At 42.7% G+C, this 21,141-nt stretch overlaps 1 protein-coding gene across 4 annotated transcripts in view; it reads right to left on the reverse strand.

The window, feature by feature from the left end:
• Positions 1 to 14,866, reverse strand: part of LOC311129993 (R3H domain-containing protein 1-like) — a 77,356-nt gene extending 62,490 nt beyond the window's left edge. For 3 of the 4 annotated variants that reach the window (XM_084162573.1, XM_084162570.1, XM_084162572.1), the window contains exon 1: positions 14,755 to 14,866. The gene's annotated coding sequence lies outside the window, so the exon portion shown is untranslated. Of the gene's footprint in view, positions 1 to 13,922; positions 13,990 to 14,754 lie in introns of all 4 variants that reach the window. The other variant, XM_084162571.1, reaches the window with a different exon arrangement.
• Between the last annotated feature and the right edge of the window lie 6,275 nt (positions 14,867 to 21,141).

The following is a 21,141-nucleotide window of genomic DNA, read 5'->3' on the forward strand; positions in this document are numbered from 1 at the left end:
CGCAATATCGACTCACAATACATATACACTGAACAAAAATATAAAACACAACATGCAACAATTTTAAAGATTTTACTGAGTTACAGTTCATAACGAAATCAGTCAGTTTAAATAAATGAATTAGGCCTTAATCTATGGATTTCACATGACTGGGAATACAGATATGCATCTGTTGGTCACAGATACCTTTAAAAAATAAAATAAAAGTAGGGGCGTGGATCAGAAACCAGTCAGTATCTGGTGTGCCTCTTGCAGCGTGACAGATCTCTTTCACATAGAGTTGATCAGGCTGTTGACTGTGGCCTGTGGAAAGGTTGTCCCACATCTCTTCAATGTAGTGGGAAGTGCAAAGTTGCTGGATATTGGCGGGAACTGGAACACGCCGTCTTACACGTCGATCCAGAGCATCCCAAACATGCTCAATGGGTGACATGTCTGGTGAATACGCAGGCCATGAAAGAACTTGGCCATTTTCAGCTTCCAGGAATTGTGTACAGATCCTTGCGACATGGGGCCGTGCATTATCATGCTGAAACATGAGGTGATGATGGCGGATGAATGGCCTCAAGATCTCATCACAGTATCTCTGTGCATTCAAATTGCCATCAATAACATACCATTGTGTTCGTTGTCTGTAGCTTATGAGTAGCTTATGCCATAACCCCACTGCCACCATGGAGCACTCGGTTCCCAACATTGACATCAGCAAACCGCTCGCCGGCACGACGCCATACACGCCGTTTGCCCGGGAACAGTTGAAACCGGGATTCATCCGTGAAGAGCACACTTCTCCAGCGTGCCAGTGGCCATCGAAGGTGAGCATTTGCCCACTGAAGTCGGATACGACGCCAAACGGCCGTCAGGTCAAGATCCTGGTGTGGTCGACGAGCATGCAGATGAGCTTCCCTGTGATGGTTTCTGACAGCATAAATTTTTCAGTTGTGCAAACCCACAGTTTTACAGCTGTCTGGTTGGCTGGTCTCAGACGATCCCGCAGGTGAAGAAGCCGGATGTGGAGGTCCTGGGCTGGCATGGTTACACGTAGTCTGCGGTTGTGAGGACGGTTGGAAGTACTGCCAAATTCTCTAAAACGACATTGGAGGTAGCTTATGAGATAGAGAAATTAACATTCAATTATCTGGCAACAGCTCTGGTGGACATTCCTGCAGTCATCACGCAAATTGCACGCTCCCTCAAAACTTGAGACATCTATGGCATTGAGTTGTGTGACAAAACTGCACATTTGAGTGGCCTTTTAATGTGCCCAGCACAAGGTGCACCTGTGTAATCATGCTGTTTAAATCAGCTTCTTGATATGCCACACCCATCAGGTGGATGGATTATCTTGGCAAAGGAGAAATGCTCACTAACAGGGATGTAAACAAATGTGTGAACAAAATGAGAGAAATACGTTTTTTGTGCATATGGAACATTTCTGTGATCATATATTTCAGCTCATGAAACATGGGACCAACACTTTACATGTTGCATTTATATTTTTGTTGAGTATAGAATTGTGATACATATAGAATCTCAACACAATATCGTATTGGCACCTAAGTAAAAGCTTCTGCTAAATGGCATTATTATTATTATAAGTATCGTGATAATGTCATATTATGAGGTCACTGGCAATTCTTAGCCCTATCAACAACGGCAACTGCAAAGTTGTAGATTGCATTAAACAATGATAATTATGTGTTTGCAGAACATAGATCTGTGACAATAAACCCTGAACCTCAAATGATGACCTCTGGTACACTATATCTATTGATCTGAAGATCACCGTTTCCCCTGGGCTTTTTATAGGACACCGTGTTTCTTAGCAACCGTTAACGTTACATCGTCTGTGTTTTTTTTTTCTTCCCCCAAGCCGGAGGAGCAAAACCCTAAAATGAATATGCGACTCCAGACAGTTTCCCCAGCCCAGACTTCATAAACAAACACGGCATATTAATGCTGGAAGTGACAGGTCACTGCTCACATTTATTGATTCCCAGAGCGGCAGGCAGGCCTACGATGCAGCACACACCCAGACTGGCATCTTCACACACATGCCCCACCATGTGGAGCAGAACGTCGTGATAGTCTTAAGGTGATAGTCTCCGTGCAAATCCCCCCCAAGTGATTGACCTTTTCTATTGCACAGGTATATGCAGAGCAGCTTAGTATCCACTACAGTGAAAGGGCAACTGTGTTTGTAGAGCAATATTAAACCCCCATAGGGACCAGACAGAGAGCGTTTCTCTCGCTCTCCCTCTATCCGCAATCTGCAAATCTCTACAAGAAAAATTGCTAGGGGAGAAGAAACTAATTAGAAGCACATGGGAGAGATCGGTAGCAATTAGAGAGGAGCTCGTCAGCTGTGAACCTCTACTTGCAAGAGTGGCTCTGCGCTACACAGGAACACAGATGACAGGGTGAGCTTTCTGCACAACTGCCGCTCTGCCTGCCCCCCCCCCCCCCCCTCCCCTCTATCCCCCTCTCTCTGGTGGCGTGAAAAATATGCAGGAGATAGGGGCTGCCGCTGAACATTTCTGTGGGGGGCCCAGGAGAGAGAGAGAGAGAGAGCAGATAGCGGGGTTTCGCCAGGCATATATTCTAATTAGGTCAACCCTTATCCTACTGGTCGACCTCTACCTTATATTTGACAGAATCTGGTGCTGGTGGACCCACCACTTGGATGGCAGACAGCGGGGGAGGGAAAGGTATCATTGAAGCCCAGGCGAAGGACAGAGCAGACGACAAAACAAAAAAAGCCATTACAGTCTGGCGAGAGAGAGTTTACGACAACGGGTTCCTCGGGTTTCCACCTATGGGTTGCACTTGCGATCTTTCTGGGAACTGAACGCATTAGAAATACCTAACATTGTCCGAGAGACGCCCTCATGCTGTAAAGAATGATATACGCCCCCAGCCAGCCACCGGAGGTTATTCCTTAATATTGTGGCAATTTAATTGGCTCTGTGACCCTTTTCTGATGACGGATGACTCAGGATTAGGAGAGCATTCATACGAAGTAAAAGACTGATGGGGGTGAGGGTGTAATGGTTGTAAAGCCAGCACTAGGGTCACTGCATAGGCGGATAGATACAACTGCTGTCTGCCTGCCTCAAAGGAAAAAAACTCCAACAAATCTTGAGTGTCAGGTATTTCACATTGGGGATGGGTAAAGCCGTTGCCAGAGGAGAGAGAGAGCGACATTTGCGCAGCAGGTAAAATAATGATATACAACAGACTAACTAGCCAATTCAAAACGTATTGTGTAGTTTGGCTGGTTCTCTCGCTAGTTAACTAGTTAGCTGCTCAACAGGACCTTGATAAGCTGACTGGTGTGTTTGAGCAGGGTTGGATCAAAAGCCTGCACACCTAGTAGCTCTCCAGACGGAGGGTTGACGGACCACGTGTAGCCTATCAGTGCAGTATTTTATTTTGTGGGGCGTTGAGTGCCTTACTCAAGGCCACAACGGCAGGAGATACTGTATAACACTTGGGATCAGAGTCCAGCAGCCTTCCATTGTCAATACCAGTGATAATAAATATTATTGTGTGAAGTGGTTCCTTGAACGATGACAAGGGACTTGAGCTTTTGGACAAGTCAATTTGATAGATAAGATTAGATAGATTAGATAGATAAGATAGATAAGATAGATAGATACACACACAAAATCAGTCCTACTTGTGGCTACAAGTGGCTAAAGAAGTTAATGTCAAGCCCTGCCTGTAGAGGGAGATAGCAGGGAGGCTGTAAGATTCTCAGGTAGCAGACATTTGTTTCATCAGACAATTTTCTTAGACATTTCAGTAACAGTTTCTCCATTCATACTTCTTTTGGCATTATTACATGTTCGTTCTCTTTTCCTATAACACATTGATATGGCATTCATTGCATGTATTCTGGCAATCAGATTTGTTCCAAAACTCATTTAAATTTGAATGTTGAAAGTAGATTCATCATTAAAAACATGATTTTTTCAATTAATATAATTCTTCTTCCTATGTACCTCTTACATTTCTGATCAAAATTCCCTCTCCTCTGGGTATACAGCTCTCTGAAATGCACCAGTTCCCCTAGGATCAAACAACTAGGAAGAGAAGCAATGCCAAACATTTTTACATTTTAGCAGATGCTCTTATCCAGAGGGACTTACAGTTAGTGCATTCATCTTAAGATAGCAGGTGGGATCACCATATATTACAGGCACAGAAAGTAATAAAATAGCTCAATAACGTAGTAGAGTCAGAGCTGGGGGGGGGGGGGGGGGGGGGGGTCAAGTGCTGGTTAAGTGGGGGTCGAGGTGAGGAGGAGGATTATTTAAGATACTGTTTGAAAAGGTAGGGTTTCAGATGTTTTCGAAAGATGGGCATGGACTCTGCTGTCCTAGCTTCAGGGAGAAGTTGGTTTCACCATTGGGGTGCCAGGACAGAGAAGAGCTTGGACTGGGCTGAGCGGGAGCATGGACTGGGCTGAGCGGGAGCATGGACTGGGCTGAGCGGGAGCATGGACTGGGCTGAGCGGGAGCATGCCAACATTTTAGAGCTGTACCATTTCCATAAACCATATCAATTCCGCAAAGGGACACAAATTAAATAAACTATTCCATTTGGGTGATTAACGAACGAGTACAATTTACCAAATATGAATAAATTAGCCAGTCAATCACACAATGATGATAGGCTACACTAGAGCTCAACGGCAAGAAAGACCCCTATTCATCAGTCCCTCCCTGTCCTACAGTCTTCACAAAGGACTGATGTCATCCTAGAACCTGGACCCGTTACCTCAGTGCTCCATTCTCATCACATTATGAATTCTAATTGACCTGCAGCACCCTTGTGACTTACAGACAGCACCATAGGGACCCAAAGACCAGCCACCAAGCACATAACTACACTAGCAGCTTTCCAGTGTACCCTATGTGTCGCAGGTTAACTATTCCATTCATCACCACAAAGCCTGCTTGCCTTGCTGTACCTGTATTACCACTTACTCACGCTTTTCAAAACAGGTTTAGGGTGTTTTCACATATAGCCCTCTTTAAAAGAACTGACCTCAGTCCTCTTTAAAGTGAACTCTGGAAAAAGAAATAAGCTAAATAACTCAGTTCTCTTTGTATTCACACTGCCCTTGCCTTTGAATGAGGACTCAACTGTTTCGCCAGTTCACTTCACCTATTTTGTGGTCCGAGTCCTCTTTGCATTTACATTGCTATGTTTAGAAAGGAACCAAGATCTTTTTCCAACATTCAATCAATTTTTTTTACAAAGTGGGTTTTTACAAAGTGCAGGACAAGCCATTCCATCAGAATGTGTTATTGGACAGCTAGATATACAGTGAGGGAAAAAAGTATTTGATCCCCTGCTGATTTTGTACGTTTGCCCACTGATCAGTCTATAATTGTAATGGTAGGTTTATTTGAACAGTGAGAGACAGAATAACAACAACAAAATCCAGAAAAACGCATGTCAAAATTGTTATAAATTGATTTGCATTTTAATGAGGGAAATAAGTATTTGACCCACTCTCAATCAGAAAGATTTCTGGCTCCCAGGTGTCTTTTATACAGGTAACGAGCTGAGATTAGGAGCACACTCTTAAAGGGAGTGCTCCTAATCTCAGCTTGTTACCTGTATAAAAAGACACCTGTCCACAGAAGCAATCAATCAGATTCCAAACTCTCCACCATGGCCAAGACCAAAGAGCTCTCCAAGGATGTCAGGGACAAGATTGTAGACCTACACAAGGCTGGAATGTGCTACGAGACCATCGCCAAGCAGCTTGGTGAGAAGGTGACAACAGTTGGTGCGATTATTCGCAAATGGAAGAAACACAAAAGAACTGTCAATCTCCCTCGACCTGGGGCTCCATGCAAGATCTCACCTCGTGCAGTTGCAATGATCATGAGAACGGTGAGGAATCAGCCCAGAACTACACGGGAGGATCTTGTCAATGATCTCAAGGCAGTTGGGACCATAGTCACCAAGAAAACAATTGTAACACACTACGCCGTGAAGGACTGAAATCCTGCAGCGCCCGCAAGGTCCCCCTGCTCAAGAAAGCACATATACAGGGCCGTCTGAAGTTTGCCAATGAACATCTGAATGATTCAGAGGAGAACTGGGTGAAAGTGTTGTGGTCAGATGAGACCAAAATTGAGCTCTTTGGCATCAACTCAACTCGCCGTGTTTGGAGGAGGAGGAATGCTGCCTATGACCCCAAGAACACCATCCCCACCGTCAAACATGGAGGTGGAAACATTATGCTTTGGGGGTGTTTTTCTGCTAAGGGGACAGGACAACTTCATCTCATCAAAGGGACGATGGACGGGGTCATGTACCATCAAATCTTGGGTGAGAACCTCCTTCCCTCAGCCAGGGCATTGAAAATGGGTCGTGGATGGGTATTCCAGAATGACAATGACCAAAAACACACGACCAAGGCAACAAAGGAGTGGCTCAAGAAGAAGCACATTAAGATCCTGGAGTGGCCTAGCCAGTCTCCAGACCTTAATCCCATAGAAAATCTGTGGAGTGAGCTGAAGGTTTGAGTTGCCAAACATCAGCCTCGAAACCTTAATGACTTGGAGAAGATCTGGAAAGAGGAGTGGGACAAAATCCCTCCTGAGATGTGTGCAAACCTGGTGGCCAACTACAAGAAACGTTTGACCTCTGATTGCCAACAAGGGTTTTGCCACCAAGCACTAAATCATGTTTTGCAGAGGGGTCAAATACTTATTTCCCTCATTAAAATGCAAATCAATTCATACAATTTTTGACATGCGTTTTTCTGGATTTTTTTGTTGTTATTCTGTCTCACTGTTCAAATAAACCTACCATTAAAATTATAGACTGATCATTTCTTTGTCAGTGGGCAAACATACAAAATCAGCAGGGGATAAAATACTTTTTTTCCCCCCTCACTGTACCTACTTACATTCTGGAAGCTAATAGATTGCATTTAGTTAACATTTGACAATAATTGTTATCAGAAGATACTATTCACATGTAAATATTATTGGTAACAGAATAAATAGTAGAAGAATAACTGCAGATTAAATAAATGCTGTACTTGAAAGTTGTACAACCAATGTAGGCTACTGCCCCTTTAAGAGCTAGAATTTATGATTTTGTACCCTGTTGTGATGTCTTCTCATACTATTCAAATCCTAGGGCTGGGCAGTACACCGTATTTTACTATACCGGTATTGATGCACGCACCGGTTTGAGTTTTTACTTAACCTTCTATAACGGTACTTCAATGTTTGGTTTGTTAAATGTGATACGCAACTCCGGCGCTTATAATGTCAGCTTTTATAGTTTACCCGTTTGCTTCTTGAGTCATCTCTCTCCCTTTCCTGCTGCTGCATGCCGCCAACCACACCAAGCCCTGCCCCCTGTCACTCAAGGAGAGAGTAGCTGCTCGACCATGGTTGTCACGAGCAATATCTTGCCGTTCACTCCACATGGTCAGATGGATGCAACAATGTTGGTGACATGCTGCTTACCACAAGCGTTCTATAATTACACGTTGTTTGTTCATCTTACTGTGTGCAAACTACTGTTTGCTAGTTTGTATTTTCTTAGCAAGTTGTTGCTAAAATAATTTATGTTAGCCGCTAATGCTAATCGCTAGTTAGCTGGCTAGCTAGCTAGCTAGCTAGCTAGCTTCCTAAATGTACTAAGAGTCAGAGCAAATGTAGCTAGTTCGCGAATGCTACCTGGTACCAGTGCTGGTGTAGGCCTCGGTAAGCATGTTTGTGCAACGGTATCTTATCAGAGAGGAATAGGAGAAGCATGAATATGTTGACTAGCTAGCTACATTAAATATGAAAACATATAATGTAAAATCTAATTAGGGTCACCTGGAAACACTGACAAAACTTTGGTTCTTATCCTGTCAATTCCTCGCTGGCTTATTCATTTGTTGTCATGTCAAACAATGTATTCAAGGTGCTGCCCACTAGATTTCTATAGAATTAGAATAATCCTTATATTTCCACGATTCCAACAGTTCAATTAACTAGGCCTAGATTTGTTTTGCCCATATCATGCTGTGTGGCACAGTGTGGAAATGATAATAAATGTGCAGGAAATGCAGAAATTGATTAAAATAATTTGTTTGGAGTTGGATTGAACAGTATAAATGGAGAAAGCCCCATTGAAATTACTTAATGTATGTGTTGCCACCCTAGAGTCATGAACTACTCAAAGCATATTTAGAACTTGTATTATTCAAAAACATGAAATACCATCATACCGTAAAATATATTGTGATATATTGTCCATATCCCCCAGCCCTATCAAACCCTACAATTGAATAAACAGCTCATAAATCGCTCTTAGACTATTGATCACATATTGCAAACAAATAACTTGAACTAAAAACTCAACGTTTTGGAATTTCTGTGCATCCTTGACAATCGCTAATCAACAGGCCTAAGCAAAAATAGCACACGTTTTTTTCTGCAAACCTGCACATCATCTTCGCTCTATTGTGGCACCCAAAGTGAGAGGGTTTACGGCAGGGGAAACGGTGTTGCAGTATTCTGTGTGACAAGCGAACCTGGGAGCTGTGTGTTCACAGTCCTAAAAAAAGGCAACAGGGATGTGGAATTCAAGCGAAACGAACTCAGACCACCTCTCGTTCGGTTCGCTTTGGGGGCTCCGATTTTTTATTTTTTTATTATTTTTAAAATCGGCCTAAGTTCACAAAAACTGTCTGAAAGGGACCAAGTGTGAAAACACCCTAAAGAAGAACAGGAAATTGAATGGTGGTTAAAAAAAGAACAATCCAATACTACATCAAATGTGTGTGGGGAGAGTGAAATTAGATTACGGTCATTCACATGCTCAATAAAAATGCAGGTTGTATTAAATAAAAAATTCAGGATACAGTATCCATCGCGATACTCGCTAGTATCACGGCAAGGAAACAAAACACAAAGTGGATTTAACTTCTTTAGGAAAATAGCTCTGTTGGAAACAAACATGTCATCCAGAGTCACATTTATATTTTCCACGCTATCGTACACAACGTGTACATACAGCAGGTTTTTAAAGGACCAAAGAGTTGTCTGCTTCCTGTTTTCATTTTTGCCATGGAACAAATATGGTATATACCCTGGTATCATCACAGCTATACTAAACATCCTGTGTGTGTGTGTGTGTGTGTGTGTGTGTGTGTGTGTGTGTGTATTTTAAGTGGGCCAACAATACATTATTGCTGTGTTTGCAAACGCGAGCTGTGCAAAGCCCAGCAGTTACTCAGGTGAGAGCCTCCTGGGGCCTAATGAAGACCAACGTTTGTTTCGGTTTCTCCTTTCCCCAGGAGCCCATATATATATATGGCACTATTCCTTATGGCACTCTATTCCCTATGTAGTGCACTACATTAGTAATTTACTAAATAGGGAATAGGGTGACATTTGGGAAGCATGCAAGCCATGCATCACATCAGCTCCATTAATATCCCCCAGACAGATACAGGCCAGGGCAAAAGAAACCATAGCCAAACAATACTGAGGCTGAGATTAGCTGTAATACGATTAGACAGTCTGACAAACCTGGACTTGAGAACATTACAGTCGGGGACGTAGCCTATCTGGAGGGAGAAACTAAAGGCGAGACCGAGGCATGATACTAGACGGGTGGTGTTTATTTCTTTTTTACCCTGACAGATAGTCATGTCTCTCTAGGAGCTATACGGCAAGGCAAAGTCCGGACCTCATGGCACACGACAAAGTGGCTGCTCAGTGCCGCTAAGTCACTTCAGTTGCCACCATAGGACCGACTGACGATCGCACTTGTTTGAACACTTTGTCTCAGCAGAGTACCTTGCAAATTGGCTTAATGTCCTTGGGTAAATGGGTGTCCTGATGGATTAGTGTGTGTGTGTGTCTCCTAACCCTGAGACACAGGCAGAAACAGTTCAGGACAATTCAACAGCAACAGAGAGTGACAGTCAGATCTTTCACTTTCAAATGTATGTAAAACACAAACCAATGATTGCAAAGTTAAACAAACCATACAACTATCCACAAGGACTACTTAACAATTTCCACAGAAAATGTTACAAAAACATTTACTTCAAGAACAGTGCAGATTAGGGTGTGAACATTTAACTATGTAATTCGCATCACAGGCTTGCGTTTTCCGTTTCCCCTGAAAACTGGAACATCCGGTTGTTAGGGACTCGGATCCCGTATGAGCTTATGTGTCGAATACATTACGTTGGTACAGGTGTCAAGTTTATGGGCATGTGGCAGCAGTGTGTAGGAGGTAGGTTCCTAGGTGTGAGAAGTGTGCAGAAGGGCATGGGACAAAGTAATGTGTAGCATTGGGGAAATAAGCGGTATGTGTTCATTGTAGCGGTGCCCATCAGTAACGGTGTCACGGTTGACAACTCCGCTGTGTCCTCCTCCCAGAGTGCGAAGAGCCTAGGCGTGACCCTGGACAACACCCTGTCGTTCTCCGCCAACATCAAGGCGGTGACCCGCTCCTGCAGGTTCATGCTCTACAACATTCGGAGAGTACGACCCTGCCTTACACAGGAAGCGGCACAGGTCCTAATCCAGGCACTTGTCATCTCCCGTCTGGACTACTGCAACTCGCTGTTGGCTGGCCTCCCTGCCTGTGCCATTAAACCCCTACAACTCATCCAGAATGCCGCAGCCCGTCTGGTGTTCAACCTTCCCAAGTTCTCTCACGTCACCCCCCTCCTCCGCACACTCCACTGGCTTCCAGTTGAAGCTCGCATCCGCTACAAGACCATGGTGCTTGCCTATGGAGCAGTGAGGGGAACGGCACCTCTGTACCTTCAGGCTCTGATCAGTCCCTACACCCAAACGAGGGCATTGCGTTCATCCACCTCTGGCCTGCTGGCTCCCCTTCCTCTGTGGAAGCATAGCTCCCGCTCAGCCCAGTCAAAACTGTTCGCTGCTCTGGCACCCCAATGGTGGAACAAGCTCCCTCACGACGCCAGGACAGCGGAGTCACTCACCACCTTCCGGAGACATTTGAAACCCCACCTCTTTAAGGAATACCTGGGATAGGATAAAGTAATCCTTCTAACCCCCCCCCCAAATTGTAAAGTGGTTATCCCACTGGCTATAGGGTGAACGCACCAATTTGTGAGTCGCTCTGGCTAAGAGCGTCTGCTAAATGACGTTAATGTGCCCTTGAGCAAGGCACTTAACCCTAATTGCTCCTGTAAGTCGCTCTGGATAAGAGCATCTGCTAAATGACTAAAATGTAAATGTAAATGTTAACCGACACAGGGATCGTTAACGTTTAGAAAAAAATCCCTGACCGAATATTTTTTTATTTTCTTCCAAATTAAAATCACAGTGCAGTTATCACAAATCAAAGGCCCCAATGATTATTATCAAAAATATTGTGATATGATATTGTCCATTTCGCCCAGCCCTATCAAACTCTACAATCAAATAAACAGCTTATGAATCTCTCTTACCCTATAGATCACATATTGCAAACAAATAACTTGAACTAAAAACGCAACACGTTTTGGGATTTCTGGGCATCCTTGGCAATTGCTAATCAACAGGCCTAAGCAAAAATAGCACACATTTTTTTCTGCAAACCTGCACATCATCTTCTCTCTATTGTGGCACCCAAAGTGAGAGGGTTTACGGCAGGGGAAACAGTGTTGCAGTATTCTGTGTGACAAGCGAACCTGGGAGCTGTGTGTTCATATTGTCCTAAAAAAGGCAACCGGACCTTGGAATTCAAGCAAACCGAACTCAGACCACCACTCGTTCTGTTCGCGTCGGGTGCTCTTTTGAGGGGTCTGAATTCCTTTGGTGTTCACAATGCACAAAACATTTGCCGAACCACACTGAGTTCACAAAAACTGTCTGAAAGGGACCAAGTGTGATTATTATAAAGGGATTTTAGTTTTATTTATTACAAATACTTAATGCAACAATGCTGTAACGTTACGAGGAGATATGCATCTTCCTGATTATTTACCGCGGATATAAAGCACTCCGCATGTCATCGTCATTAACAGTTGGAAAAATGTCCAGAGTCAGACAGGGAAGTGAGAGCAGCGAAGTCCTGTATGGCAATACTTTGAGGAGTCAAATGAGAAGGTGATGAAATGCAAACTGTGCGACGTGGAATTGAGCTAGTGGCAAGAGTGCAATGGGTTGGAGTGAGAAAATCACTGTGCTGATTACAAAAAATGATCGCAGTTGATATGCAGCAATTGTCAATGGTAGAGGATGTCGGCGTCAATAGCCTAATGGCATATCTAAAACCAGACTACAAGATGCCATGTTGGCCCTGATGAAGCAATTGTACAATGATTGCTCTGCAAGTGCAAAGTGCGAGCTCTCAAACACCACACGTAGCGTCAACAGATTGTTGGACATCTATGAACACGTTGTCATTGGTCTTAATTTAAGGTTAGGCATAAGGTTAGCAATATGGTTAAGGTTAGGATTAAGGACAAGGTATGGTTTAAAATCACATTTAAGAGAAATTGTAGAAATAGGCAGGCTTTATGACATTGTGGCTGTGGTACCTAGTGACGACCAGTATGTAGATAGCCAGGACTGCGGTAGATTGAACTGCATTGACCCCTAGCGGCCATATACAGAACCACATCTGAATTGTGAATTCATGTCATTTTATAATTATTATTTTTAAAAATGTAACGATAAAAATGCCTGTTTAAACGTTAGAAATTGTACATTTGTCACATCCCTAGTGCAGATGGAAAGTTTGGTAAAATAATGAAGATTTTTGTGCTGTTTGTGCCGTCATTCGGTTACCAAACTTTGCATCGGCACTGTTCAAGTAAATGTGTTTTTGTCATTCACTCGGTTACAGTGGAATTGCCCTTCAGCAGTTTGACATGACTGAAACGCCACATGTAGCCATTATGAACCACTCAAAGGCAGACAGGTGTCTTAACATTGAGGTGCCACTGGGCAACCCTAAAGAAAACTAGCCGATAATGTGGTTTTGAAATTTGTAGTAGTTCAGGGCTGGGAGGAGAGGAACTTCTTCCCCCAGGTGATGAACTATTTATTGCTTTGGAGGATGTGCTGTGTGGGATATCAGTCAGTGTGGCACAATAGAGAAACCCTTTTCTTTGCCATTACACCTCTCCTCTTCCTTCACCATGTGCATTTCCACCACAATCTTTAAATAAAAGATGAAACCACATACAATATTGTGTGTGTAGGCCTGTGTCACAGGAAATAACCTGTCTTGCTGTCAATCTTTGAGCAACTTCTGTTCATGGCAGGCTTATAAGACATCCATAACACTAACATTCGATAAATACCATGGATTTGACCCAAATATAGATAATGACGTGCAACCCATTGTGCAGATAGTCAAACTAATGTCAATGTTTGGACATAGGATACCCTACATTTTCAGTTCCAAGAGGGGAAATGCCACAACTGCAAAAGTACGTAAAATTACTCAGCGGCGCATCATACCTTTGGCAAACAATCCTATAAAATCACAAGTTTGCCCGTCACTGGCATATGTCCAGGCAAATATCATAAACTAGGAAGAGGTCAATGATTATCAATGTGTGTGATTATGAACTCCTCTCTTGCCAAGGTATGAATAGGCCATATTTATGTTTCTCCATTGTAGAATTACCAGGTACCCTACATTGACCAATCACCTACAATTAAAAATTCATGAAATTTTTTTTTTTGATATATTCTTGATTGTTTTGAAACAGGTGTTTAGTGGCCCCGTTTAGCTCAGTTGGTAGAGCATGACACTTGCAACGCCAGGGTTGTGGGTTCGTTTCCCACGGGGTGCCAGTATGAAAATGTACGCTCTCAGTAACTGTAAGTCGCTCTGGATAAGTGCGTCTGCTAAATGACTAAAATGTCAATGTAGTGTTATGCTGGTACAAAATCCTGCATGCTCACCAGTAGCTATTTGCCGGGTACGTTTCAGGCTGCGAGTCAGCAAGATGTAGGCCTAAATATCTTCATTCTATTCCCAAAGTTGGAGGAACACCACAGAAGTTAAACTTCATTTTCACTTTGCTGTAGTGACAAAGATGTAGCTAACTACTGCACATCCATACTACAGCCAGACAGCTAGTTAATGTTACATGCGCCTTAGTTCGGCAAGCGCTGCAAGCTCTCCACCAAACATGAAAGTTGACTTTCATCGCATTACAAAATCGAACCTCACCCGGTACGTAGCTAGCTAGCTAGCTAGTTTAAAAGCGCAAGAACTTGTTCCAAATGAACTAATGTCAGTTACCTGTTAGGAACTCGAATAGGCCACATAACTACCTCGACTGTCTTACTCATAGAGCGTAACGTTATATTATTACACGTAGTTAACTCGTAGTTAGGACTTTGTGCATTGCCACTAGCTACGAACGAAGTAATGGCAGGCCTCACATGGACATTAACATATGCTAGCTAACTAGCTACTTCTGTAAAAAAATGTTAGTTACCAGTTTAAGGTCAACTTCAAAAAGACCGACTAACTAGTTAGCTAGTTCTGTCAGCACGACACGTGCTTACAAAAAGCTTGTCAGGAAGAATCCCTTGTTTTTAATTCGTCTGGTTAGCTAGCTAGCTACTTTCAGCTAGGCCAAAGCTTCGTCAACATTGCCTTTCTCGCCATTGGACTCAGTTTAGTTAGCTAACAGTTAGCTGCTAACTTAGCTGCGCAAATTATGTTTACACAATATTCTCAAGAAAATAACAGGTTACATTTATAAACCATTAAAATTGTCCTTACCGGCTGCGATAGCTTTAATTGAGTTATTGTTCAGCGGTGTGTATATTTATTTTTCTATTTCCAATCAGAATCGGCAACATGTGAGCTTAGCGAGGGGGAGACAGCGCGTCTGTAACTGTCTGACAGATAGGTAGAAGGCAGAGTGGAGCCAATCAGTGACATCGACGGGTGCGTTCGTACATTCACTCTGCCCATCTACTTCGATTTCAGATCACTTTCGTGTGTGCCAAAGCGCAGAATAACTGAGGAATTTACGAACGCACAACACCAGTTGAATAAGACCTGTGTCAGTAAACGTCGGATAAATGTTTGTATTTAAAGTGTTTGCCAGCAGCACATTTACATGGCTATCTACTTCGATTTCAGAGCACTCTCGTGAGTGCAAAAGCACAGAATAACTGATGAATTTACGATGCGCAACAGCCGTTGAATATGACCTATGACCGGTGTCAGTAAATATCGGCTAAAATTAAAGTTATAAAATTGTTGCCAGCAGCACAGTTAGTTACTAACGCTCAAGAAACATAAAAACAGCCTAACTAGCTCTGCTAGGGCGAGTAAAATGGTCAGAGTGAGGTGTTCTTGTGTCTGGAAGTAGCTAGCCAACTTTAGCTTGGGTGCTTGACTGCCGATGTGAGGTCCGAACGCCATGATCAATCCTACTCCTCGGCCAGAGCTTCCAGTGTGCGCTCTGAATTTACGAACAGAATCTGACAAAGCTTTGAATTTACTAACGACCCAGAACGCACTCTGACACATTTGAGGCAATTCACAAACGCACCCCAAGTCCTGTCCAATCACTTACCTACTAGCTGTGAGAAGTGAATTATTTGACACTTTTTTTTAAAAGTAGCTAGTCAGTTGCTCTCTCTGAGTGAGACAGGTGCAATTGCGGCCCGCAATTCGGGGCATTCTTGCATCTGCAGGAACCCCTCTTTATACATACCCATAAAACCGAGCTGTCAAACACGGAAATGGTTCCTATCGTTTTTCCACCATTCATTTTCCCCATACAGGATTTTAGAAACAAGTAAAATAAGGGCTGGGTTTCGTGTAGGCTTACCCTGGCGTGACGTATTGATAACCGTGTAAATCTCTCTAGGACAAGGTGACTTTTATCAATATATTCGCCTGTATTTACCCCCCCAAAAATGAAATGCTAATGTGGCTATCATAAAGAACTACAAATGCCATGATGATCTGGACGAGACTGCCGAATTGAGGCAAAAGTAAGAATCTCTGGATTAATTATCTAATCTTAGCTAAATGTAGTAATGAATAAATTGCCAACATTTCTTTAAATGGACAATTATGTGAACTGTCTTGTGCATTTATTTTTTTGGACACAATACCTTTTAGCAAAGGTGTCATCTAGAGATGATGTAGTCTTGCATGATGTCTACTTTGGAGGGGAGGGGAGGGGGTCAGATAGTCAAGAACAGGCAGAGGAGAAGATGCCAAGAATCAAAACCACCCAGGTAAAAATATATATATATAGTATGAAAAATGTATGCACTCACTAACTGTAAGTCGCTCTGGATAAGAGCGTCTGCTAAATGACTAAAATGTAAATGTAAATATATGTAACTTTTTGGGCGACCCGACCAAATTCACATAGAAATGTGAGTTATAGATCTCATTCTCATCGAAAGCAAGTCTAAAAAGCAGTAGATCTGTTTGATGTGCACTATTTCTATGCTTCCCATTATTAAATTTCGTTAATGCGTCTTTTACTTTCGTTTTTTTACACCAGCTTCAAACAGCTAAAAATACAATATTTTGGGTTATGGGAAATATATTTCACAGTGGTTTAGATGGTACAATGATTCTCTACACTATACTTTCTTGTTTTGTCACATACAGTGGGGGTAAAAAGTATTTAGTCAGCCACCAATTGTGCAAGTTCTCCCACTTAAAAAGATGAGAGAGGCCTGCAATTTTCATCATAGGTACACGTCAACTATGACAGACAAAATGAGATAGTTTTTCTCCAGAAAATCACATTGTAGGATTTTTAATGAATTTATTTGCAAATTATGGTGGAAAATAAGTATTTGGTCAATAACAAAAGTTTCTCAATACTTTGTTATATACCCTTTGTTGGCAATGACACAGGTCAAACGTTTTCTGTAAGTCTTCACAAGGTTTTCACACACTGTTGCTGGTATTTTGGCCCATTCCTCCATGCAGATCTCCTCTAGAGCAGTGATGTTTTGGGGCTGTCGCTGGGCAACACGGACTTTCAACTCCCTCCAAAGATTTTCTATGGGGTTGAGATCTGGAGACTGGCTAGGCCACTCCAGGACCTTGAAATGTTTCTTACGAAGCCACTCCTTCATTGCCCGGGCGGTGTGTTTGGGATCATTGTCATGCTGAAAGACCCAGCCACGTTTCATCTTCAATGCCCTTGCTGGTGGAAGGAGGTTTTCACTCAAAATCTCACGATACATGGCCCCATTCATTCTTTCCTTTACACGGATCAGTCGTCCTGGTCCCTTTGCAGAAAAACAGCCCCAAAGCATGATGTTTCCACCCCCATGCTTCACAGTAGGTATGGTGTTCTTTGGATGCAACTCAGCATTCTTTGTCCTCCAAACACGACGAGTTGAGTTTTTACCAAAAAGTTCTATTTTGGTTTCATCTGACCATATGACATTCTCCCAATCCTCTTCTGGATCATCCAAATGCACTCTAGCAAACTTCAGACGGGCCTGGACATGTACTGGCTTAAGCAGGGGGACACGTCTGGCACTGCAGGATTTGAGTCCCTGGCGGCGTAGTGTGTTACTGATGGTAGGCTTTGTTACTTTGGTCCCAGCTCTCTGCAGGTCATTCACTAGGTCCCCCCGTGTGGTTCTGGGATTTTTGCTCACCATTCTTGTGATCATTTTGACCCCACAGGGTGAGATCTTGCGTGGAGCCCCAGATCGAGGGAGATTATCAGTGGTCTTGTATGTCTTCCATTTCCTAATAATTGCTCCCACAGTTGATTTCTTCAAACCAAGCTGCTTACCTATTGCAGATTCAGTCTTCCCAGCCTAGTGCAGGTCTACAATTTTGTTTCTGGTGTCCTTTGACAGCTCTTTGGTCTTGGCCATAGTGGAGTTTGGAGTGTGACTGTTTGAGGTTGTGGACAGGTGTCTTTTATACTGATAACAAGTTCAAACAGGTGCCATTAATACAGGTAACGAGTGTAGGACAGAGGAACCTCTTAAAGAAGAAGTTACAGGTCTGTGAGAGCCAGAAATCTTGCTTTTATGTAGGTGACCAAATACTTATTTCCCACCATAATTTGCAAATAAATTCATAAAAAATCCTACAATGTGATTTTCTGGAAAAAAAAATCTCAATTTGTCTGTCATAGTTGACGTGTACCTATGATGAAAATTACAGGCCTCTCTCATCTTTTTAAGTGGGAGAACTTGCACAATTGGTGGCTGACTAAATACAGGAAAAAAGTATGTTTTGCTAGCTCTCAAACTCTAGGCGGCATTCTGCCTTCTCCCCACAGTTCTCAGCCATTAGCTTCGCCCACGACTGCCTCGTGAACCATGATCCCGATGCTGTGTTTTAACGTTTAGAAACGTCAATAATCATCGCTTGCGACATGGCTTTTGAAACATATGGCCCTTATCTTTCATCAGTGAGAAATAATCCTTCAACTAAAAAATATACACTTACTGTAGCAGTTACAGATCCATACAGCTATGGGTGCCTCCATCCAACGAAACTACACTTCCACTAAACTTCCTGAGTTACACTTACACACAGGTGTTCGGAGCATGCTAGATAGGTAATTAGCACAGGTGGTCGCCTCTTGTCTTCCGTCTGTTTTCAGTAAACAAGGCTGAAACATGGAGATATGGCAGTGTGGGAACACTAACACTAACCCTATCAAGGTGTTTTATCACCATCCTCATTTTTCTTCGTGAAAACATCTGGATATGGTGCCACTTCGAATTTGACAACTTTTGAAAAACTTTCTACGATGTTCTAGCCAGGGCTGTCTTCAGGGCTACAGATGAGACATGTTTCTTCAAAATTAGCCATGGCTGATTCTGATTCCTCTGGAGTTGAAGGCCATGAGGGAAGTCTGCCCAGGGACGCAGTATGCTATGGGGGGGGGGGGGGGGGGTATAATAAGGATCCTCAAGAATCATAAGGTCCTCTCTCCTCTGTGACCCGGAAACCGATAAGAGAATGTGTCAATTCGTTAGTAGGCAAACAGAAGAGTGTCCTCCCTCCTCGATTGCCACCTTTCATCAAGGATACTCATGTGTGTCCTACCGCGGAAGAGTTTTGAAATCTGCCACACCCCTATTGAATCAGCTTTTGTTTTGTCAGAGAAGAAAACCATGCACACGTTTAAAAACAATATGCTACTTATTGTTTTATCTATAAAATGTATTTCACAACTAATGTAATTATTTTAAAATCAATCAAATAAAATTGCATTTGTCACATGCTTCGTAAACAGGTGAAACAGTGAAATGCTTACTTACAGGCCCTTCCCAACAATGCAGAGAGAAAGAAAATAGAAAAGTAATAATAAATACACAATGAGTAACGATAACTTGACTATATACACAGGGTACCAGTACCGAGATGATGTGCAGGGGTATGAGGTAATTGAGGTAGATACAGTTGAAGTCGGAAGTTTACATACACCTTAGCCAAATACATTTTAACTCAGTTTTTCACAGTTCCTGACATTTAATCCTAGTAAAAATGCCCTGTCTTAGGTCAGTTAGGTTCACCACTTTATTTTAAGAATGTGAAATGTCAGAATAATAGTAGAGAGAATTATGTATTTCAGCTTTTATTTCTTTCATCACATTCCCAGTGGGTTAGAAGTTTACATACACTCAATTAGTATTTGGTAGCATTGCCTTTATATTGTTTAACTTGGGTCAACGTTTCGGGTAGTCTTCCACAAGCTTCCCACAAAAGTTGGGTACATTTTGGCCCATTCCTCCTGACAGAGCTGGTGTAACTGAGTCAGGTTTGTAGGCCTCCTTGCTCACACACGCTTTTTCAGTTCTTCCCACACATTTTCTATAGGATTGAGGTCAGGGCTTTGTGATGGCCACTCCAATACCTTGACTTTGTTGTCCTTAAACCATTTTGCCACAACTTTGGAAGTATGCTTGGGGTCATTGTCCATTTGGAAGACCCATTTGCAACCAAACTTTAACTTCCTGACTGATGTCTTGAGATGTTGCTTCAATATATCCACATAATTTTCCTTCCTCATGATGCCATCTAGTTTGTGAAGTGCACCAGTCCCTCCTGCAGCAAAGCACCCCCACAGCATGATGCTGCCACCCCTGTGCTTCATGGTTGGGATGGTGTTCTTCGGCTTGCAAGCCCCCCCTTTTTCCTCCAAACATAACCATGGTCATTATGGCCAAACAGTTCTATTTTTGTTTCATCAGACCAGAGGACATTTCTCCAAAAAGTACGATCTTTGTCCCCATGTGCAGTTGCAAACCGTAGTCTGTCTTTTTTATGGCGGTTTTGGAGCAGTGGCTTCTTCCTTGCTGAGCAGCCTTTCAGGTTATGTCGATATAGGACTCGTTTTACTGTGGATATAGATAGTTTTGTACCTGTTTCCTCCAGCATCTTCACAAGGTCCTTTGCTGTTGTTCTGGGATTGATTTGCACTTTTCGCACCAAAGTATGTTCATCTCTAGGAGACAGAACGCATCTCCTTCCTGAGCGGTATGATGGCTGCGTGGTCCCATGGTGTTTATACTTGCGTACTATTGTTTGTACAGATGAACGTGGAACCTTCAGGCATTTGGAAATTGCTCCCAAGGATGAAACAGACTTGTGGAGGTCTACAATATTTTTTCTGAGGTCTTGGCTGATTTCTTTTGAGTTTCCCATGATGTCAAGCAAAGAGGCACTGAGTTTGAAGGTAGGCTTTGAAATACATCCACAGGTACACCTCCAATTGACTCAAATGATGTCAATTAGCCTATCAGAAGCTTCTAAAGCCATGACATCATTTTCTGGAATTTTCCAAGCTGTTTAAAGGCACAGTAAACTTCTGACCTGCTGGAATTGTGATACAGTGAATTATAAGTGAAATAATCTGTCTGTAAACAATTGTTGGAAAAATTACTTGTGTCATGCACAAAGTAGATGTCCTAACCGACTTGCCAACACTATAGTTTGTTAACAAGAAAATTGTGGAGTGGTTGAAAAACGAGTTTTAATGACTCCAACCTAAGTGTATGTAAACTTCCGACTTCAACTGTATGTTCATATTACTAGGAATAAAGTGACTAGGCAACAGGATAGATAATAAACAGTAGCAGCAGCGTATGTGATGAGTCAAAAAAAGTTTGTGCAAAAAGTGTCAATGCAGATAGTCCGGGTAAC

The sequence above is a fragment of the Coregonus lavaretus genome, assembly GCF_964263955.1.
Source record: "Coregonus lavaretus genome assembly, chromosome: 5".
Classification (NCBI taxonomy): domain Eukaryota; kingdom Metazoa; phylum Chordata; class Actinopteri; order Salmoniformes; family Salmonidae; genus Coregonus; species Coregonus lavaretus.